This window comes from Wasmannia auropunctata, unplaced genomic scaffold, assembly GCF_000956235.1.
Source record: "Wasmannia auropunctata unplaced genomic scaffold, wasmannia.A_1.0 LD336106.1, whole genome shotgun sequence".
Classification (NCBI taxonomy): domain Eukaryota; kingdom Metazoa; phylum Arthropoda; class Insecta; order Hymenoptera; family Formicidae; genus Wasmannia; species Wasmannia auropunctata.
The window spans coordinates 2,583,926-2,602,725 of NW_012026784.1; the positions used below are offsets into that span (position 1 = coordinate 2,583,926).

The 18,800-nt window shown below is 46.0% G+C and overlaps 1 long non-coding RNA gene across 1 annotated transcript; it reads right to left on the bottom strand.

Moving 5' to 3' along the window:
* Positions 1 to 1,209: 1,209 nt before the first annotated feature.
* On the bottom strand, positions 1,210 to 4,562 carry LOC105452370. Its single transcript, XR_974725.1, has 2 exons — positions 4,144 to 4,562; positions 1,210 to 2,377 (listed from the first exon to the last, which is right to left on the bottom strand). It is a non-coding gene; the product is annotated as an uncharacterized LOC105452370 (long non-coding RNA).
* Positions 4,563 to 18,800: the final 14,238 nt, after the last annotated feature.

Consider the following 18,800-nt stretch of genomic DNA (forward strand, 5'->3'; position numbering starts at 1 on the left):
CCTGCGTAAAGTTAGACGAATATCATCGCGCGTGTCTACCGATGATGTCAAAGTGCACCGTGTCCCCGACACGGAGTGAAAGGCTGCACAATTGTCGAAAACGCGAAGTCGCCGCCCGAGGAGAAGTTCGCGACAGCTTGATATTTCGGCGACGCGTGTACGCGGCGATCGTAAATTGTAAAATCTATCAAGACCAACGCGGTCGACATAACTCAGGGGGGGTTTGCTATCCCGGTGTGGTATGAAGCATGGCGGCCAGACTCGGCATAAATACCCGGTTGCAGAACACTGCAGGAGAGCAGAGAGCAAGCCCAGACCCGTTGTGGCGTGGCAACATCATCTATCTCGAATAATTTATTATCGCGCGCGACTACCGCGTCCTCTCGAAACCCGGACAAGAACGCAACTATAGGAACTGCGAAACGGGAAACGAGTGTCGTGCATATGCGCCGACCCTCCGCGGCCTTCCATCAGCTGGATTTCGAGATTGTGAATCTCGCGTTGCAGTCATAGAAGAGTCTCTTTCTTCTTTATTGATAAAGGACCTTCGCATGGATTCTTCTTCTGGTGTGTATCTTCTGATATCAATGTGCATAACATATAGTAATATTAAAATCAAAGTGACAAATTCAATACTTCCAAATTGCACGTTAATAATATTGTCATCATTTAATGTGTTGAGATTAGCACGCGGTGCATTCATTAAGCACAACTAATTATTTGGTATATTGACTTTTAAAGAATATAACTTTAAAAGTAGAAGCATGTCATATATTTTTTACACTTGACTTGATTGATAAAGATTATAACTTTGAAAGTACAGTCATGTCATCATATATTTTTCAATAGAAAATATAATGGTGTGGTATATCACTGTATTTATGTACGAATATGTGTATAAATTATTTCATAAAAAAATATGACGCTTACTTTATACCAACATATTGCTACTCGGTATATCGATACATTTCAAACATATAATATGTATATGCAATACACATTTTGACTTAGACTTACCTAATGATGTATAATCTAGAGTTCGCACGCAATAGGTACATAGAACGAGGAGGTTGTGCATACCAAGTGGAAGTTCTGTGGTAAAGACTAATTTGATTGATGTGCCGAAGAAATCGATACATATATAATATTAATATAATATCCAATATAATTGAATCTCTTGAAGTTTTATAAATAAAACAATGACAAGAATTTCCGTGAATACAATAACATCGTTTTAATATTAGAAAATATTAACAAGGTAATTAGTTTTTAAAATTAGCTGTACATATCTTCAATTGTTACTGATTTGACAAAACAGTTTGTCTCAATATATGAAATTTTTTTATTTATAGACATCAATTATTTGATGTATTTATTTCATTTATTTTATGCTTTTATTCGAGAAAATTAAAAATTTAGGAATCATGATTAAAAATTACGTCAAGGTAAGTTTCTTAAAAGAGTCTCCTATAAATTTCGTTGAGAATAAAAAAATTCGATATAATTAAGAATTTAAAAATATTACAATTTAATATCATGACTTAATATTGCATCAAATTATACTGATTTGTCGCTTCACATTTATATATCAATTTTGGAAGGGCAAGCTATTAATTTAAGTGACAAAAAGTTAAAGAATAACGCAAATGATTTTTTAAAATAGAATTTGCTTAGTGGCGCCATCCTACTGGGGGTTGATGAACTCATACGTGCCCTTGCTCGACGAACGCACGCAAGGGTTGAGGGGTGAAGAATGGCTTGTTCAAAAAATGCCAGCAGATGGCACCAGTCTCCCCTTCACGGCGAAGAAAACAGTTTTTTTGTTTGTTTTTTGTACCTCTTCCGCGTGCAGATCGCGCATGTAAAAACCGAGAGGGCGGCTCTGTGCAATTCTTTTTGCGCGCGGGAACGCCGCGGTTGAATCACTTTTTAAAAGGGAGCGGTTTTTTTTACGCTCGTCTGAGGAGATAAGACAGATCGTGCCGTTTTTTCATATCTCGATGCATCGCCATTGATAATTTTTCGCAGTTGAGAGCAGGCCCCTTCGGGGCAAAATGGCGATGCTAGGTGAATCGAACAAGTCGACAGCAAAATGGTGTATTCACGGCGTTGCTACGTTTCCCCATCTTGGTATGCAGTTCAGATGTAGACACTGCGGAGGGGATAAACAAGGGGCAGTACCAGGTTGGCGGGCAGATTTTCAAAAAATCGGAGGGGCTGCGCGCGCTTCGCCTTCATTGATCGGAGGGCTGTGTCCGGCTGCCACCCTCTCCGCTGCACCACGTATGCAAACTATCCTCTTCGTTGGCCGGGCAGCCGAAGAGGGACTCGTTCGCTCTCGACTTTCAGGGCGGAGCCCAGGAATCTCTGAGAGTTTCTGATGTAAAAAAAAATTTTAAAATTTTTAAATGAAAAAAAAATGTAGAAAATTGTAAAAAAAACCTTGCTCGTTGTTATTTGTATTTTTGGCGGGAAAAAAGGCGAAAGGTTGAGAAAAGATCTGTACGAAAAAATTCCTAAATTTCTTTTTTATTACTATAAATAATTACGTTCATTGTAACAATGTGTTAATCGTTTCTTTATTATTAAAAACGTTTAGACGTGACATAAAATTTATTTTATCATCGCAGAAAGTTAGATTTGTGAAAGAATCAATGATATATGGAAACTTCTTGTTGAACGCTTCGTATTGCGGATGGGAGGGTCGTAGTCGTTTAAATATCAGCCGGCTCAATCTAAGTTATGGGGAAAAAAGCGAGGAGCTTGCAAGTTAAGTACGGTGCGTGGCAAATAGAATTACGGCCGGGCTGCCGTGGCCATTTCGGCGATTCTCAGCGGGCCGAGAGCTCGGTTGGCTGAAAATCGGCGCGCGAGTGAGTTTCTCATTACAGTTTCGGGGAGGATTTCGAAAAGGACCCCCATGTCCGGCCGGTATACCGCAGCATTTTTCAGTCTAGGGGACCAACCCCTACTAGCTTCTCCGGAATCACTCGAGGGAGAGCGACCGGCGAGAGATATAGGTGCTCGCGGCAGGGAAGAAGAGAGGAGGAGGAGGAGGTACAAGCGAACGGATGGAGAGTGAGTGAACGACGAGAGAGAAAGAGGCTGCGGGAGCGCGGAAGAGGAAGAGGTTGAGGAAAGAGGGAGCGAGAGCGAGTTAACCTAGCCTCAAAATTCCTGCATCAATTCTGGAGCCCCTCTAGTGTCTCACCCACCCGGTGCAATTAGGAACTACCCCTTCTATCCTATTCTGGCTCTATCCTCACTTCCCTTCGACCTCTCCCACCCCTTGAGAGCGGCGGAACCACGTGATCCGGCAACTACACTCTTGTTTTTAGGGTGGAGGCTCGGGTATCGGTGGTGAAGGGCGAGGAGGGGGGGTGCACGAAACCGGAGTACGGGGGTGGAGGGTGGAAGGACGTTGGAAGAGGAGGTAGGACGGGGGCGAGTTGCCGGGTAGGAATACCACGTCCGCGTTGCCATGGCTACCGTAGGGGGTGGTTTATACTTGAAGGGTTACCCCCGCGGTACAGTCTCCGCAAAATTGTGAAAACTGCCGGCGAGCCGCGGCGTCGTTACGCGGAAAAACTTCCGCTAACGGCGCGCGTACTTTTGCTAAAGCTTTTACCCAGGGGCTTTCCCTTTCGCGACCTCCAGTGTTTACACCGCTTAAACGTCTAAGACAATTAATGACCGGGTTTTCGGGGTTTTCTGCCGTGATACTTGGCCGAGGCTCGCGTTCCGCCCGGCCACGTTCGCACGTATAATCATATGATTTCGTAAATTATTTAAGCACACTGCAGAGTCGACATGACGAAAATAAGAAGTTTATCGCTTGATTTGACAGCTTTGTGATCTGACAAACAGATAACATTATAAATATTGCGCGAGATGTACTTATATTTTTTTTATACATGTCCTTGAGAATGCCCGATTTTTTTCACAAAAATTTGTTGTAACATTACTACAGCAAATCGTAAAAATGTTGCATGCTTCTACAAATATTTTCCACACACACACATACACGCATACAAATTTCATATAAATAAATTATTTCAACGGATATACGGACGTGTATGCGCTGAGTCGCAGAACGCATATCTCGCCAGCTTTTTATATCTATATTAATTAAAAAATTTTCACCAATGGCTGATTTTCCTCGGCCTTGTGCGGCGACTATCAGATATGTTTTTCGATTTGTTCCCGTGCGGAGACAGCTATTCCGGGTTGGCAGTTACGAAAACGGTTATGTTTATTGGCTACGAAGATAGTAAAAAGTAACGACATACCATGGCTCGATTTGAACCATGGGAGGAATCCCGTTTGTATAATTTCGCCGCTGTCGGTACAAGGTAGAAATATTCATTCGCAGATAAAAAAAAAGAGAAAGGGAGAGATACAAGGGAGCTATCGCTGTACTATCTCCAGCTACTGTAAAAAATGATGCTCGCAAAAGAAATGACAACATGTAGATAGAAATGAAATAGATAAGAACTAGACATAATCAGACAATACGGGCAGAATTTTACAAATAAACTCTTTCTTTTTTTTTAGTCAAAGATAATAATTATTAAATTGCCGTAGGTATTAATATTGTTTAATTGCTTAAACTAGACAGTTTCAAAAATGTCTATTTTTACACAATTCCTAAAAGGGAATATTCTAATATTCATAATGCCACTATATGTTAAATTTGTTATCTTTAAATCGTTTTAATTATTCGCAGCTATTTATAAATATGAAATTAAGTTTATTTTACACGCGGAAATAATTGATTCAACTAAATAACATTATATAATGTATATAATAAATCTTAATACGTACAATTACGCTAATTTTTTAAAATTTAACGACATTAGTAGAAAATTATGTGGCGAGCCGAAGGGGAGAAAAAATGTTTTTGCAAGAAACGAGGCGAGAAAATTCCTCCGGCGGAACTTTCTCGGGATCGATCCGTTCGCGCGATACCTGACCGTTGACAACGTATATAACGGGTATGCCGTTCGCGCACGTCGTGGCACCGGAAACGCATCCACTCTAGCCAAGAACACCTCGCGGTTTCAGATAATGCACTCGAGCAGAGAGCCAACGTGCCCTAAGCTCGTTAGAGTTACACGGCCGGCGCTAAAGGCACCGGGAGAGGAGGATGCGGACTTGTCAACACTCAACGGACCGAATTCGCTAACGTGCTGAACCTAGTCGGACGCCTGGAGCACAAGCCGCAATCTAATCATGGCTCGCCGCATTCGCAAGCCCCTATTTTACAGGAGCTTGCCAGGATATCGTGCAGGGGGTCTGTAGCGTTCTTTCTTGTTTCGTTTTATCTCTCTCGCGGCACCTTGGAAGCCGCGAAGCGCCCGTTAATCGGTCAACCCGACGATCGCTTCGTGGCCTGGCTCGCTGCAGTTACCGCCTAGTTTATCACTTTATAATTAGAAGTCTTTACGGAGAAATACTTCTTCGCGGTATTCTCCTCTCCGCGAGAAGTTCGCCAGAATTCCAATTAATTCTTATTGTTCATAATTGTAATATAATTCTTATTGTTCATTCTTATACATACATATGTATTGAAATTTTATCTATATTACGGTTTTTACAGCGCTCGGTTAAAAATTGTATAGTCTTCAGATTTCTGGCAAACGCAAAAATTGCGAGACACAAGCCTTCCAAAGCTGGCTAAGACTGTGAAATCGATTGTTTACACCTGGGTCAACTATTAATTGTCTTGCGGCATTTATATACCTTTTGTGCAAACAGCCCTGTGCACGAAATACCTCGTTAATGTGCACATACGAGATTCCAATGTCCTAAGGGAATTATGACGATACCAAGATATATCATTTAATATCGGCGAATGTTAACCTCGTCGCATAAACCATTAATCGCCGGCGCATCGGATAATTCATGCCGCATGACTTGTATGTTTAAAATATGGAACACAATTTAAGAGGGTTACGCCGAATTTAAAAACTATAATCATCAGTACTTGGGAAATACGTGTGTTGAACAATTTTAAACATACACACAGCCTCTTCTTCTTTCTTATCGTTTTATTTTCATCGTTATTAACTAACTTCCTTGTCAACGATGATACTAAAAATAATCTTAGATAATATGAAAAACTAATGAGTTCGGTAACGTATAATTCAAACAACAATTACTTAAGTATGAGACTAGTTGGGCTCAGTTCAGGCAAAAGAATATTTTGTATCATCGTGATAGTATCGCAGAAAGTATCTCTCTCCTTTACGCGAGAAATTAAATAATCAGTCCAAACACGGGACGGTGCGGTCGAACGCACACGCGAAATGTCCCCACGTGACACACACACACGCGCGCGCGGGAAACGGGAGGGGAGGGGTGACATTTTTTTCCTTGATCGGCGCGAAATGAACTTTGTCGCGCGTGTACCAGTTTAAGTATGGAAATGATGTATCCTGTGCGCGCTCGCGCGCACAGCCCCTGCCGCCGCTGTCGTTCATCTACCAGATGGTTCATCTGGTCTGGCGGTATAGTATCTAGGCGGCGATCAGGCCGTATCTACAGCTAGTAGATGAAGGCGGAGTCTACCCCCGTAGTAACGTGGCATTAGGTAAGCTTTTCGTTTTATTGATTTTTCGAAAAAGCGCGTGCGCGCCCGGAGCTGCCCTCCGCACTATCGCCTACGAGTACCGTACCGACGTCGTGAAAAGCACTCGTCCCCCACCACCGTGCCATCCGTCTCGCCCGTCTCTTTCCACCGTTCGCAACCCCCTCCCCATCCCTTTCCCGCTCTCATTCTCTCCCTCCCACTCCCCCGTCCGTCCCGACCGTCGTCCTCGTCCCACCCGCTCGCTCGCTCTCGTTTCCGCGCGTGAGCATCATCCCTCTCTCGCGCGCTCCGCGCTCTCTTAGAGTGCTATCGGGTTGCGCAATGTTTAACTTGCCACCCTGCCGTTACCATCTCTCCCCCCCCTTCGCCCCGTTTCCCGTCGTGTGTTTTAAAAATCGTGAAAGAAAGAAGCGGAGAAAGTTCCGCTAATTCCGCGCGCCTTTTTTCGCGCCCTCGAGAAAGTTGGGAATTCCCTTCCTCCTTACGCGCGTGCGCCGTTTTTCTTTCCGCCGACTTGATAATTTTAACTTTCTCTAGAGGAAGGCGCACGCTCTTACAGTTATTTTCTACATCGCTTTGCTTATAGGTTTTCTCGCGAAGAGCGGGAGAGCAGCGATCTCCCTATGCGAATAGCAAGACACGATTTGATATTGTCCCTTTCTTATTTCTTCTTAGATTTCATATTCTATAAAAAAAAAAATAAATTAAATTGATAAATATGTATCCTATTCTTGGTATTGTTTTAAGAAGGCATAATGTTTATATCATTTTCGAGAACATATATGTATATCTTCCATTTGTAATTGATGTAGCCTCCGTTCATATTTCATGATCTCAATTCTGCCGCATATACGAGATCATGTGTTCTGTACTGGTTATTCAGATATTTAGAAGTGCTATCAATGACGTTTTCACGCGTTAGTTAAAGACTAAAAGGATTCAAGATGAAAAACAAAATTTCGCTAAATTTTTCTTCCAATTGTCGATACCGGAACAAAATAGATAAGTAAATAGAGGAGTGGATGTTACGCTTGTCGCGTTGTTATCGCGAGGAATAATCGCATAGGGATCGTTTCCGTCGACCCATTGCCTTTCGAAATCCGGAACTCACCGGAATTAAACCGGTTCTCTTATTTATAGCAGCGCGCTAACCCTCCTCCCGCCGGTCTCTTTGCGTCTCCTCGCGTTTCAGCGACCGAGGAGAAACCGGGCGAAATCGGTGCGCGCGCGAATCGTATACGTGAACGGCGGGGTTGGTTGGAAGGCGACGGAAGCGCGCGCGAGGAGCTTCATCTGCAGGTTGAAGCAGCGAAAATGAAGGCTTAGCCGGCGGCAGCGAACATTCATTATTACTCGTCGCGCGAGAACCCCGTCCGTTCTCCTCCACTTCCGTCATCCCACCCGGTCATTCTCTCCCTTCTTCCCATCTCTCTCCCTCTTCTCTTTCGTCATTGCGTATCGCCGTCGCCCGGCCGGCGAGTAGACGCGCTGCCATTGGTCGGCACAGGCCGCTGTGTTTTCCGAAATCATCGTGCCCTCTCGCGCGCGCACACACACACACACACACACACATCGCCGTGCGCGCACGAGAGAGCGCACGCACGCATTGCACGCACGCACGCACGCACGCACACGTACATAAGCGCGCGTAGCCCTGGCCTCAGCTTCGATGAGAGAAGTATGCACACTCGTTTGCGCACACGCACACACACGCACGTACGCACGCACGCACACGCACACACACACACACGCCCGTCCGCCGTAGTCCGTCGCCGCCGTCGTCATCAATCATCGAATGCCACCGCCAGCGCCGACATTTTCCGCAGAAAGCACACGCACGTACGCGGCGCGGCCACGCAACGCACGCCGCCCATTCCATATCGATACGCGAGCTATACGCCGCCCGACGAAAAGGCCCGCGGTGCCTTCCACCGCGCCCTTTCTGCCGCGCGCGGCCGGCCTCGACCCTTGAGGACCGCGACTCGAGGGGCGAGGGTTAAGTTCGAGACGCGCCACACACATACATGCATACACGCACACACGCACACACACACATACACGGTCGTCCACACCACGGCTCGCGACACATTTAGCGCGCGGTTTTCGCGGATAGCCGCGCGCGAGCGGACGGGCCCTGGTTGCCGCGGCGCGTAAAAACGCGGAACTGAATCCGCGGACCAGCCACGGGCACAGAGGGGTACGCCGCGGCAACGTATGATTGGCAACAATCGGCACTCTGATCGAACGTTTGTTTCAGAACACATATGCGGCCGTCTCGCTCCCTCCGCCGCCGGGCGCGCCGTTGCGCGCCTTCTCTCTCGCGCGTCCTCCCGCTCTCACCCTCGCGGCCCCTCTCACTCGCTCCCTCTCGATATCGTTCCGCCTCTCTTTCCTCCCGCGTACCTTCTCTCTTTTTCATCCTCACCCCCCCGCGCCACCCCCGGTTCCCTCTCGCTCGCTCACCCGCGCTTCGCCTTGTGTCCACTCTCTTTCGCGTCTCCTCTCGCGCTCGTTGGCTCGTCCCTCCTCTCGTCCCTCAATTCCCGTTCCCGTATATATCGGCGCGTATCCTCCGCGGTCTCCTCTCGCGTCGCCGTTCACTCTTTCGAAGCCTCTCTTTTTCGCCGCGGTAACGTATAACCACCCTCCCGCGGCCTCGCTCGGTCCTCGTCGAATCCGCCACCCCTCCCCCCCAACCCCCGCGCCGCGTGCATCACATCGCATTTTTCTCGCTCTCGCTCTCCACCTCTCCCGATAGTCCCGTCTCCGTCTCCATTCGTTTCAAAACTCCGCTCTCTATTTCTCTCTCCTTTCCTCTCTCTCTCTCTCTCTCTCTCTCTCCCTCCCTCTGTCCCGCGTTTCCTCTCTCCCCTTGCCCTCTTTCTCGCGCTCGCACCCCCTCCGGTGTGTTTTCTTTCTCCGGCCAACGCTTTTTCGCGCTCGACGTTTATGTATCGTCTGGTATGCGGGACGTACGTCATACACACGAGCGTGCGTGTGCGCGCCGCCCGCAGGTCGTCCCTCTCGCGCTCATCTCGCGCGCTCACGCTTACGCGCGCACGGGCGGGAGGGAGGGGCCCGCGCGTTCGAATCGCTTCGATACGCGTTCATGGGGAAAAAAAAATGGGCGGATGTATCGTCGGCGCTTGTCACCGCGGCGTGTAAATACGCCGCGCGACCGAGGGGGTTGCGCGCTCGCGCACGCGCCACGCGCGCGTGCACTGGGTCAGTGGAGGAACTTCTCCCGCTTTTCTTTCTGCTTGCTTCCTTTTTGTATCGGCTCCCGGCTTTTCGAATATATTTGCGCGTTATCCGCTTCGCCGCGGGATATAATATGCGTCTGGCGTGGCGCGATGGACGCGCGCGGGCCTCCCGTGTCATGTGCGGTGTGGCCGATCGCGGCCGCGTGCCATAAAGTTACATTAGCACGCTTTTCAGAGACATTTCCCATATACGCTAATTTAATCGGCGATCTAAGTGACAAAGAAAACTATATGCGAGGCATTAGTGTCGGTCCACAATAAGGCTTTTAAGATATTGACCAATTACAATCAATTATTTTTCTCACATTCGACTACGATTGGTCTATTTCTTATTGCTTATAGGGTCTAAAATCCTTATTGTGGACCGACACTTAGGATTTACGGCTTAATTAAAAGATCTCTATCATCTCAATCATTGTTATTAGAAAGAATTGCTATACGTGCGTTGCCAAGTCGAAATTAAGTATAGGATCTATCCGTTACACTTATTTTACATCTTAATTAGGAATATAATGAAACTTAACATCTATCTTTTTGATCTGTCTTTCTCTGATTTGTCAAGGAAAAATATTCATCTTATATCATCTTGTAGTTCGCGAGCATTTATAAATCTATATAAATAAATAATAAAATCCTATAATAATTTATTATTAAATTTTACATAATAATTTCTGACTCATTAAATTTTTGTCAGTTTATTATTATTAATATTTGATTATTTGTTTTAATAAATGATTTGACTATAAGGGACACTCTGTGCAAATTATAATCTCTGATTACTGTATCGTCCTTCTATATATATTCAATAAAATTACAACATTGTCATGCGTGCGAAGAAGTTGACGAAACTTTTTTGAACTTTTCTTTCGCCGACAGCAGCGACCCTTTCGCGTCCACCCCGAAATTCATTGCATCCCCCTTACGAACGCCGGTAAGAGAGCTTTCTGCCGCGCCGCAGCGGCAGCGGCAGCGAGTCGGTAAGGGATGAAATTCGGCGATTCGTCGCGGTCGCATCGGAAAACTTGATTTATCGGGGCGCACCAATTTATCGGAATTTATACCGTTCAAATTGCCGTGACCTTCGCCGGCCGCGGTTTAATTTCTCACGCGGCTCTTGCAACGCCGCAAAAATATCGGGTGTCGAGGGAAACAAGAACGGTCAAAACACACACACATACCATACCGCGCCACGTGCCCCGCGCTCTTTCCTCTTTTTTCCTGCAACGGTCAACCAGCTGTTATCTCGTTCTCGTTTCGGGCGGAAAACCGCACGCCGATTAATCGCCCCGAAAATCTTCAGGGCTCCGGCACGCCGAATTCACGGCCGACGTGCGGTTTTTTCGCAGATTCGCCGGAAACCGCGCGGCCGGCCGCAGCTACAGCGTCGAGCTGTCATCGTCGTGGAAATTCGGTCCGGTCGGCGCGCCGCGTGCGATTATGAGATTCGACCGCGGCGACGACGACGACGACGATGACGATAATGGGATATTACGCTGAGATTCAAAGAGAGAGAGAAAGAGAGAGAGAGAGAAAATTAAGAGGGTACGAAATAGCGGAAGGAAGTGCATCGGCCGGAGGAAATGGGTGTGTTCGCTTCATCCGGCTTATTGCTCGCTCGACTCGCCGGGAAAATGTTGCCGCTCGACGGCTCGCACCGCGTATACGCGTTCCTCCATTCCGCAGAGACACAATCGTCGCTCTCTATCCGCGGGAATAAATCATATCGATTTACGGATGTCGGCTCGCGCCGTTCGCACATTTCCCCATAGCCGATTTCTCCGCGGTGACAATTCTTCGCGCGCGCCTGTCGCCGGCCGTGCAGTGTCAACTAAATAAAATTAACACGATCTCGAAATTGTTTCCATTCGTTCTTTTATAATTCGTTCTATTCAATAATCCAGATGGCAGAATCTTTTTCCAAAGTGATGAAAGCTTTAGTGACACATAGGAATTTATTTCATCGTCTTTTTTTTTTTGTTATACTGTATAATTTATATTTATTATTTTTCTCGCGCTAAACGGTAATATCTTGTGGAATTTAGCGTTGCCAAATTGAAATTAAGCAAGATCTATCCGCCATACTTATTTTACAACTTAATTTAAAAAATAATGAAACTTAATATCTATCCTTCGATCTCTGTCTGTCTCTGTTTTGTCGAGGAAAATTAATTTGTAGTTCGATCGTTCAGAAATCTAAATAATAAAATCCTATAATAATTTATTATTAAATTTTATATAATAATTTCTGGTCTATTAAATTTTTGCCTATACTAATTTCTCAAATAAGTATAGTAAAAATATAAAATGTTCGAATCCACGGCTTTGTCCTCTTTATTGTGAAAAAAATTTTTTTTTGTACAAGTAACGAATTGATTTTAACATGCAATTTTTGAGTATTTCCAGAATAGTTTTAGCAATCGCTCTGTCCATTAATATTATTTTTGTGGAACATTTGCGGGATATAAGCGTTTTTATCTCCTAACAGGCGCGAGAACGATATATAGATGGAATATTTTCAGAAACAAAACGCACGCGCGTTTCCGCTGCAGATGTAACTTACGCCACGATCGTTTTAATCGACCCATTTATAAAGATCATTTTACTTTCGCCCCGTGTTCGGCTGCCCGCGTTTGTCGCGCGAGCTCGAAACTCTTTTTTTTTCCCCAGCGTTTCGAGAGCGCGGCTGCGTGTAGCAAACGCCGGTCAATTTCCTCGATGTCGGCGCGGTCGACACCGAACTGCACTTCCCAGATCGGTCATCGCGCGAAGCGCCGCTCTATTTTTTGTATTTTTTATTTAGCCCGTGGGGCCAAGCGGGCGCGCGGGGAAGCGGGGAGGGAGGAAGAGAGAGAGACGGAGCTAGGATTCCCGGCGGGAGTCATCGAAAAATCACGCGTCTCGCGACGGCGAACGGTGCGGGGACCGGGGCCGGCGAGCGTCATTGGTTCCCGATATTTCGCGCAGCGTGACGCGAGCACTGGAAGGACACAATCCTCGCGCCTGATTAAACAGCACGCTAATTCGGCAAACTCATACATCCTGAAGCGAGCGCGTCGGTAAACTGACGTCGTACAAACAGGACACCCGTTGAATCCTACGAAAATATTGATTGGCGGTGGAGTTTCGCGGGTTATACCTAGGACTTTCCTTTGTACGCGTGACAAATATGTGTGTGGTGCCGCTTATTTAAAATTGGTGGCCCTCGCCCATCCCCGCCTCCTCTCAGAGCTGATACCAATGTATGGCAGTCGTGTGCAAAGGTAGAAATATCCTCGTGATCTCAATTATTACTAATTTGCTTACAAGGGGAGACGGCACGATGCGATATTTGAAATTTACATTACGCGTCTTATGACGATTGCGTCTTAAATTAAAATCGCACAATAAATATAAAACGTTGATTAACAATATGTAACAAAATGAAAACGTATATAATTTTGAAAGTACGCAAAATTAACTTTTGACAATATTCGCCGTAAGCTATAACTTCTTCTTTTTTATATAAATATTTTTTATCTTTATATAAACAGATATTTTTATAAATATCTTATCGATCGCGTCTCAAATTAGAATTATAATAAATAGAAAATGTGATTAACAATATGTAACAAAATGAAAATGTATAATTTTGAAATTAAGCAAGATCAACTTTTCACAATATTCATCGTAAACTAACTTCTTCTTTTTATAAATATTTTGTATTTTTATAAACAGATATTTTTATAAATATAAAATCTTATCAGAAATTAAAATTAATTTCTATACTTTCTCAAGTTTGATAGTCTTTTGCATCTTAAGGTCCTATAGTCTAAATTGTAAGGCTCGATTCGATATAGATACATACATACGCACATTGGCATGTCCGTCTCCCCTTTTTCTCGCATTTATAGTTACATATCTGTGCATTAATACCGCGCCACCGCGATTTTATTAGACGTGGAAAAATATGTTTTATTTTCGCGACGAATTTATCCTCGAATAACATCGAGCAGCGAGAAAAATGATCTCGTCAGTTTTGAAGTAGGTAAATTCGAGAGTTCTGTAAACGGCAGGACGAGTCGACGACGAGTATCGGACTTTTAATTGGCGTTGGCATTAAATGCCCCCTCCCACCTCCCCCCACGCGGCTTTAATACCGCAAACACGATACTTTTAGCAAATTTTCTTTTTAGCCGTTACACATTCTATTTGTCTACGTTTATTCGTAACCGAATCACGCACGGCCGTCAATCGCGTGTCCGTCTCTCGACATTCCGATGTTTCAGGACATTCTACTTTTTTGTATGATTAAAGTTCGAAATCGTTAATTAGGCATGACTGATGGTATCCGTAGTCGTTTTATATTCTTGAAGCATTATATTACAATTTTTCATGGATAATTATTCAATATTTTACCGATTCAGTCTTTTACAAGAAAGTAACAGTAAATAAAATTATTTCGTGCTAATCATTCGTTTCATGTGATAGTGCTCAGTATAGTAGAAAATAATAGAAAATAACGAGTTGTTAGAATAGAAATTTTTTAAATATTTATTAAAATTAGGATAATAAAATTATAAAAAAATTATATGCATTATATTCATTTTTAATTCGTGGAATTATATCAATGTACAAAACTTGTTTTAAACAAGTTTGTAATCTGTTAAATGAGCTCCACAAATTTGTTAAATATTATTAGATTAATTATTTATTTATCTATAATAATTTACATACTTAGCTAAATTAATTAACTATTTATTAATCCTTCTTACTATTGTATTTATTATTTATTAATATATAAATATTTATACATATATACATTTGCAATATTAAAAAAAAAACGTTTTATATGCGTCCTTACGTATGAATAAAAATTTCGCAGTATTTATTTCGGTACCGGAGATACGAGTGCGCGCGCGGTGAAATAAAAACGTAAACAATGCTCTTAAAAAACAAAAATAGGAGGAGAAAGAAAAGTTTACCGGGTACGGATACAAGCGGGGGATTATCAAATGAAGATATAATCGAAATCCATCGATAGGGCAATTAAATTATCGTGATAAAAATATTACGGTCGCGCGGTAGGATCGATTTAATCTTCGATGGCACCAGGAACGGTATACGTGCAGGTCCATGAGAATCAGCCCGCATGTTTCTGCGGCTTACGCGAGCCGAACTTTGATATTCCGTCGTCCCAGGGGGAAAGTAGAGCCCGCTCGTTCTATCTTCAAAGTCCCCCTCATACGAATTCCCCATCCTCCTCCTTTCTCCAGCCGTGCTTGCTCCTCACCCTTCGTCTCCCCGTGTCACGCGCGCATTCGTGTCGAGTAAGCCGCTTGGTCATCCATCGGCACTTTCGTGTGCGTTCGCACATAGAGCTCGTCGCTTCGCTCGCCCTGCACGTATATGTGTGTGTGTATGTGTATGCGTCCATGTACCTACGTAGCTTGCGTCTACATACGTGAAAGAAGTATTCCATGTATGCGATCTCTGACGAGGTATCACTCCCTAGTACTTCCAATCAGGCCGCTTTCCGGCCGACATATCCGGCCTTGAGTTGATCGTTCTTGCGAAACTATAAAAAGTATAACAGGTACACGACATTGATATAAGATTATATATAAGAAAATGTATAACGATGTTCAGATAAAAAAGAAATCGTATAGGTTTTTGGAATTGAGCCAAGTCAAGTCATTATAACGCTTCATTAGGATCACGCGTTTGCGTGCTAAATATGAATAGGGGTGAAGTTGCGTTCTAAGGACAGAATTGGTGAGGGAGAGCCCGATGTCCGATGTACGAGTTCGTATGGTTTTCTGGGTTGATATATCTCCGGGTACGTAACCCAGTATAATACCGACGTGCGGCGGTGGCGGCGGCGGTGGTGGCGCCGCCGCCGCCGCCGCCGACCGACGGTGGCCCAGGCCTGCGTCTCTCATTGATTACGCGAGAAAGAGGGAAAATTCCGGTCGTGCGTGCCTGGAAAGGTAGCGTAGGCGTGGCAACGCGTCGGCGTCTCGGCGCCTTATTCGTTGAAAACTTTGCGCAAAAGCACCGCCCCGGCCGCGCGAGCGCGGTGTTCCCTCGGCACGTGTGCGTGAAGCCCAGCTGTGGGCTTTCGGAGGATACCCCAGCGTGTACGTGCCGGTGTGGCACTGCGGTCCGCGTGTACGTGTGCGGGAGGAAAGAAGAACGGGGAGGATGCCAGGCGGTTTCCCCGCCGCCGCCGCCGCCGCCGCCGCCGCCGCCTTCCCTCCGGGGCCCTCCGCGCAGCACCACTCGTCGACGGCGACGGCGCCATCATTCCCCGCCAATTTTTTTCAAATGCCAGCTCCCTCTACTCGGCCGACGCCGGAACTGCCGTCCTCTTTCTCTCTTCCATCCCCGCTCGCGTTCCTCTTTCCGACACGCTTTCTCTCTTCGTTTTACTACCCTCCCTCCCTCCCGCTGTCCCTCCTTCTTCGCGTTCCCCTTCGTGCCCTACCATCGTGCGCTCGTTCGGCTTCGTTCGCGCTCGTCCCTTTTCCGTCCTCGTTCCGGCGACCGCTCTTCTGCTTCCTCCTGCAGCTCCTCTTCGCGTGCACGAAGAACGACCGTGTGTGGAAGGGCGCGCCGCGAAAAGGGACGGCAAGGACGAGAGCAATAAAGAGGGAGGGGAGAGGGGGAGATCCTCGAGCGCGGCGATAAGCGTCGAGGGGTCTCTCTCCGTCTCTTCGTCTCCTCGTTGCGGGACGCGAGGGTCGATTTCCGGTGGTGGGAATTTTTCTCGACGTCGGAGGCGACGAACACACCGGCGCTCACCCTCGCGCGTCCTCCCCGTCTCTATCTTCGTACGCTTTTCCTTTTGCAGCGCTGCAATCGACGACTCTATTACTTCCGCGAAAGGGAGAGAAAATGCAGCGAACGGGAGGAAGACGGGTTGGGGGGGGAGGAGGGGAGAGAATGGCCGGGGGGCTGTTTGACACACACGAGGAGGCGGGGGAGCGAGCAGGGAGGGAGGGGTGGAGTAGAGACGCGAGGCGATCGTGCAGCTGGTAACGCAGACAGAACCTTCGTCCTTTTCTTCGTTAAGGGCAACTTGTGTCGAGCGCGTACCTGTTTAGCAATTCTCGAAATGCGACCGGTGCGATTTATTTGTATATACGGGAGACACATTCGTGTACAATAGTGTACATCCCGACTATACACGACGAAGAGCCGCATTTATATCGCGTTACAAGCGCACCGTCCGATACATGTTGTTCCGGTAGAATTTCAGCTGGTAGCCAACTATATTGTTTTTTTACATTCTCTCGAAGTAATCTTTTTCTATGATTAGTTATTATACATATATGCATATGGCCGAAATCTACAATCTGTACTTAAATATGATATGGAGAACCTGCTGCATCCTGAGTTGCATTCGATGATTACATTTAATGTCTACACGTATGTTTATATGTATATATATAAATATACATACTTTTTATTAATATTTTTACACGCATACATATAGCTGTATTTATATGTTTATATCTAAATTCTCAAATATATTATTATTCACACAAGAATAATTGCGGAAGTGTAATATGATATATTGTTTTTCTTCTATAAAGCTTTGCATGTGGATCAGAAAAAAACAGCTTGACTTAAAATAAGTTGATTAAAAAAAAAATTTTTTTTTAAATTCATTACACATAATTAAGAGTTATAATCAGATGTTTTGCATCTAAAATGCCTTATAAAATAACGTCGAGTATAGAACGAATAATCGATTTGTGACGCAGTGACGTAGAGGCGACAAACGGTCTCGCTGCAAGCGAGATCCTAAGACATTCATTGCGGGGAAGCCCGGAACGCGACGGGCATTCGCGAATCGCGACGGTGGCATTCCTTGACGGCGGCGGCGGCACTCGGCAGCCGATCGGCGGCGCGCACGTGTCCCGATGCCGCGGAGAACGCGTGCGCGTATTGACACGCGCTGATCGAACGCAGTGACGCGCGGGCCTCTCGTCACGAGGGCGAACCAATACGGCGTGATCCAGTGCCGGTATCCAGCGGCACGACCACGTGCGCGCCCCAAGTAGGCATTCACCTACGGAAGGTGGGCCACGTTGCCGGGGCGGTGGGGGGGAGGGGGAGGGGGTTAATAAGTAGTTGTCGCTCCATCTCTCCGAGAGGCGAAACATCCCCGTGGATCACCCAACCACCCGCCCACCACCCCTGCGTCAGCGAGGGCGTTGAAAAATCAGTCTCCTTACAAAAAGGGCTCGTTGAAAGGGACCGCGCGTAAGGGTGGGATTCCACGCGGGAGAGACCCGGGATGGCCGGACGGAACGTCGGATAGGGGGGAACGCGAGTGGTGAGTTTGAAGGGGGATGGAAAAGTAGTAACGGCGTGTGTGCGGCGGTTAGGGGGGGTGACGGGGTGCGGCGGCGAGGAGGGCGGGGGGCGGGGGAGGGGGAGTGGGAAGGCGGGAAATCGGGCAACGTAAATACGGAGCACGTTGCTATGCGCCGTAAGCGTCCGCCCAGCCACCCTTTTTACAAAGGGTGCCCTGAAAGTACGGTACGTGTTACCGCCGGGTAAAAAGGAACGAATGAATAAATTAGCCTCCACCCATGTGCGACGACGTAGAGAGAAGGGTCGGGCGTATCGCGCGCGGCACGCCATTTTGGAGAACGAAGGTCCCCCACGGGGAAAGGACACGGCATACGAAGGATTCTTCTAGTCGCACGATGCATTTTACATGGACCTCACGGCCTTCCACTTTTTTTTTCCTCCCTCTTCTCTCCTCTCCCTCCCCCCTCATCTGTTCACCTTTTCGAATTATCGCACCGTTCTTCGATCAGCTCGTTCGTGATCATTCATGAGAAGAAAGTGGACCGCCACCCTAATTATGATAATGCCACTGAATGCCGACATATTCATATTATATGCTAAACGTTCGGTACTTACATACGTACATATGAATAAAAAAAATTATA